Raw genomic sequence first — 5,280 nt, forward strand, 5'->3', positions numbered from 1 at the left:
TGCCATTCAGGAAGCTCCATGGTTTGCAGACATTGCAAATTATAAAGCTATGAGGTTCATACCACAGGAGTACAGCAGGGTGCAAAGAAAAAAATTAATTTCAGATGCCAAGTACTACCTATGGGATGAGCCATATCTCTTTAAGAGATGTGCAGACGGAATAATCCGTAGATGTGTGTCCAGAGAAGAGGCACGAAGATCCTATGGCATTGCCATGGATCACAATATGGAGGACATTTTGGAAGTGAGCAGACAGCCACAAGAGTCCTCTAATGTGGCTTCTACTGGCCTACTCTCTATAGGGATGCCTGAGAGTTTGTGCGTAACTGTGACAGTTGCCAAAGAGCTGGTAACTTGCGTCATGGTTACGCCATGCCTCAACAAGGGATCTTAGAGATTGAATTGTTTGATGTATGGGGTATTGACTTCATGGGTCCCTTCCCACTATCATACTCAAACACTTATATTCTGGTGGCAGTAGACTATGTATCTAAATGGGTAGAAGCAATTACCACACCCAATAATGATACCAAGACCGTGCTAAAATTCCTCCAAAATCACATCTTCAGCAGGTTTGGTGTTCCCAGAGTACTAATCAGTGATGGGGGCATTCATTTCTGCAATAAACAGATGTACTCTGCTATGGTCTGATATGGAATTAGCCACAAAGTAGCAACTCCGTATCATCCACAGACAAATGGGCAAGCTGAAGTCTCTAATAGAGAGCTAAAAAGAATCCTGGAATGGACTGTAATTGCCCGTAGAAAGAATTGGGCAAAGAGCTTGGATGATGCTCTGTGGGCATACAGAATAGCATTCAAGACTCCTATAGGAACCTCTCCATACCAACTTGTGTATGGCAAGACCTGTCATCTGCCCGTGGAACTAGAACATAAAGCCTACTGGGCAACCAGATTCCTAAACCTGGATGCTAAGTTAGCTGGTGAAAAAAGATTGCTCCAGCTAAATGAGCTAGAGGAATTCAGACTCAGTGCCTTTGAAAATGCAAAAATTTATAAGGAAAAGGCAAAAAAGTGGCATGACAAGAAAATGTCATCCAGAGTCTTTGAGCCAGGACAAAAAGTTTTGCTCTTCAACTATAGGCTCAGACTATTCCAGAAAAACTGAAATCCCGATGGAGGGGCCCGTATGTGATTATAGGAGTGTCACCATATGGATATGTTGAGCTTCAGGATATTGATTCTGACAAAAAGTTCATTGTTAATGAACAAAAGATTAAACATTATCTTGAAAGTAATTTTGAGCATGAATGCTCAAAATGGAGGCTTGAATGAGTCTTAGTAAAGGTCCAGCTAAAGACAATAAAGAAGCGCTTGCTGGGAGGCAACCCAGTCATTAGCAGGTTATTTGTTTTACTTAATAAAAGTTTGATATATATTCTTTAAGGTTGATCATCAAAATTGAAGGAATTCATAGAGTTACAGAAGGATTCAGTGGAAAAAGCAGAGAAAAGGAGCTTGCTGGCAAGAAAACGCTAGTAAAGGGCACTCTGGGCGTTAAATGCCAGAATGGATACCATTCTGGGCATTTAACGCCAGTAAAGGCACCATTTTGGGCGTTTAACGCCAGAATTGCAGCATCCTGGGCGTTTAGCAAAATGCCCAGTGATAAAGGGGTTTCTGGCGTTTAAAGCCAGCCAGGGTGCCTGGCTGGGCGTTAAACGCCCATAATGGCCAACAATTGGGTGTTAAACGCCAGAATGGATACCATTCTGGGCGTTTAACGCCAGAAAGGCAGGGGAAGGAGATTTTGCTTTCCACTTCAAAATTTTTCACACTTTCATGTTCTGACCCATAATTTTCTATATAAACATGTTACAAATTTTCATCATTCACCCTCAAATTTCAAAAATCCAACAATTTTCTAAATTATTTCTCAAATCTCTTTCAAATCCTTTCCAAATCTTCTTCAAAAACTCAAGTATTCTCTCAAATTCTTTCCATATCTTCTCAAATCTCTTTCAAAACTTTCGAAATCCCTCCCATTCCCTTATAAATACACATTCGGCCATCCCCCTCTCTTCACCATTCGAATTTGCTTCTCCTCCTCTCTCTCCCCTTTCCTTTCTTTTGCTTGAGGGCAAGCAAACCTCTAAGTTTGGTGTGCTTTTCCGTGATCACTAAGCTAAGGCTCATCAAGACCATGGCTCCCAAAGAAAAACAAACCAATTCAAGAGGTAAGAAAGAGAATACTCCAAAGAATCTTTGGAGTCAAGAGAGGTTCTTAACCAAAGAACATGCAGATCATTACCACAAAATAATGGGTCTAAGGTCAGTGAACCCGGAAGTTAAATTCAATCTGAAATAAGACGAATATCTGGAGGTCCAAGAGCAAATTCGAAATAGAGGATGGGAAATTCTAGCCAATCCTGAGACAAAGGTTGGAAGAAACATGGTTCAGGAATTCTACTCAAATCTGTGGCTGACAGATAAGCAGAGAATAACTGGAACTGCTTTCCATACCTACAAAACCATGGTCAGAGGGAGAACTATTTACTTCCATCTAGACAAAATAAGAGAGGTCTTCAAACTGCCTCAACTACAAGATGATCCTGAATCCTTTAATAGGAGAATGGTGAGAGCAGATAAGGGGTTGGATCAAGTTCTAGAGGACATATGCCTCCTTGGAACTAAGTGGATAACCAATTCAAAAGGTGTCCCAAACCAACTCAAGAGGGGAGATCTCAAACCAGTTGCAAGAGGTTGGCTAGACTTCATTAGGCGTTCTATATTACCCACTAGTAACCGTTCTGAGGTCACTGTCAAGAGAGCAGTGATGATTCATTGCATTATGCTGGAAAAAGAAGTGGAGATTCATCATCTGATTTCTTGTGAGATTTACACAATTGCAAACAAGAACTCCACTGAAGCCAAACTAGCTTACCCAAACTTAATCTCTTTGCTATGTAAAGATGCTGGGGTGAGGATGGGAGTAGATGAATTCATCCCAATTGAACATCCAATCACCAAGAAGTCAATGGAAGGACAAATGCAAGATATCTCTATCAAAAGGAGGGTGCAGGAATTCCTCCCTGAACTTCCTGAATTTGACTACTGGGCCCGCCTAGAAGCATCTGTTGCCAAGCTGCAAGAAGCTATAGAATAAATTAAGGAAGAACAGCATAATCAAAACTGCATGCTCTGCAAATTGCTGAAGGAACAAGAGAAGCAGGGGCGTGAGCTACAGGAGCTGAAGCGCCAGAAGCTCTCCCTTGAAGGGTCAAACACCCCACAAGTTGAGGGAGCATTCACTTCTCAAAATCAAGGTTGTTGAGTCCCAACTCTGTGATAACCTCTATCATTAGGAATCTATTTTAGAGTTATTTAAATTTCTATTTTTAATTTTCTGTTTTCTATTACTATTGGTCTTATCTTATATTTATTTTTGAGTCTTGTTCTTATTCCATGATTAATAAAATTTAAAGTTCATGTCTTAAAGCTATGAATGTCCTATGAATCCATCACCGATTTTGAATTCATCTTTGAAACTAGTTGAATTAGTTTGATGTGGTGACAATACTTTTTATTTTCTGAATGAATGCTTGAATAGTGCATATGTCTTTTGAATTTGTTTAAATAATGTTAAATTTGTTGGCTCTTAAAAGAACGATGGAAAAGGAGAAATGTTATTGAGGATCTGAAAAATCATCAAATTGATTCTCGAGGCAAGAAAAAGCAGTGAATACAAAAAAAAAGAGAGCAAGTAGAAAAAGCCAATAGCCCTTAAAACCAAAAGGCAAGGATACTAAAAAGGATCCAAGACTTTGAGCATCAGTGGATAGGAGGGCCTAAAGGAATTAAATCCTGGCCTAAGCGGCTAAACCAAGCTGTCCCTAACCATGTGCTTGTGGCGTGAAGGTGTCAAGTGAAAAGCTTGAGACTGAGTGGTTAAAGTCGTGATCCAAAGCAAAAAGAGTGTGCTTAAGAACCCTGGACACCTCTAATTAGGGACTCTAGCAAAGCTGAGTCATAATCTGAAAAGGTTCACCCAGTTATGTGTCTGTGGCATGTATGTATCCGGTGATAATACTGGAAAACAAAGTGCTTTGGGCCACGGCCAGGACTCATAAAGTAGATGTGTTCAAGAATCAACATACTTAACTAGGAGAATCAATAACACTATCTGAATTCTGAGTTCCTATAGATGCCAATCATTCTAAACTTCAAAGGATAAAGTGAGATGCCAAAACTGTTCAGAGGCAAAAAGCTACTAGTCCCGCTCATCTAATTGGAGATAAGTTTCATTAATATTTTGGAGTCTATAGTATGTTCTCTTCTTTTTATCCTATTTGATTTTCAGTTGCTTGGGGACAAGCAACAATTTAAGTTTGGTGTTGTGATGAGCGGATAATTTATACGCTTTTTGGCACTGTTTTTAGTATGTTTTTAGTACATTTTAGTTAGTTTTATTATATTTTTTTAGTTTTTAATTAAAATTCACTTTTTTGGACTTTTCTATGAGTTTGTGTGTTTTTCTGTGATTTCAGATATTTTCTGGCTGAAATTGAGGGACCTGAGCAAAAATCTGATTCAGAGGCTGAAAAAGGACTGCAGATGATGTTGGATTCTAACCTCCCTGCACTCGAAGTGGATTTTCTGGAGCTATAGAAGCCCAATTAGCGCGATCTCAATTGCGTTGGAAAGTAGACATCCTGGGCTTTTCAGCAATATATAATAGTTCATACTTCACCCAAGAATTGATGGCCCAAACTGGCGTTCCAAATCAGCTTCAGAATTTCCGACGTTTAACGTCGGAACTGGCACAAAAGTTGGAGTTAAACGCCCAAACTGGCACAAAAGCTGGCATTTAACTCCAGAAAAAGTCTCTACACATGAAAGCTTCAATGCTCAGCCCAAGCACACACCAAGTGGACCCCGGAAGTGGATTTTTACGTCATTTACTCATTCTTGTAAACCCTAGGTCACTAGTTCACTATAAATAGGACTTTTTGCTATTGTATCTTCATCTTATGACACATTACACGTTTCATATTGTATCTTCTATGGCATGAGTCTCTAAACCCCATGGTTGGGGGTGAGGAGCTCTGCTGTGTCTTGATGGATTAATGCAATTACTACTGTTTTTCATTCAATCACACTTGCTTCTATTCTAAGATACCACTTGTTCTTCAACCTGATGAATGTGATGATCCGTGACACTCATCACCATTCTCACCTATGAACGTGTGTCTGACAACCACCTCCGTTCTACCTTCGTTTGAGTGTGTATCTCTTAGATTCCTTAAGCAGAATCTTCGTG

This window comes from Arachis duranensis, chromosome 4 (assembly GCF_000817695.3).
Source record: "Arachis duranensis cultivar V14167 chromosome 4, aradu.V14167.gnm2.J7QH, whole genome shotgun sequence".
NCBI classification, from domain to species: Eukaryota; Viridiplantae; Streptophyta; class Magnoliopsida; order Fabales; family Fabaceae; genus Arachis; species Arachis duranensis.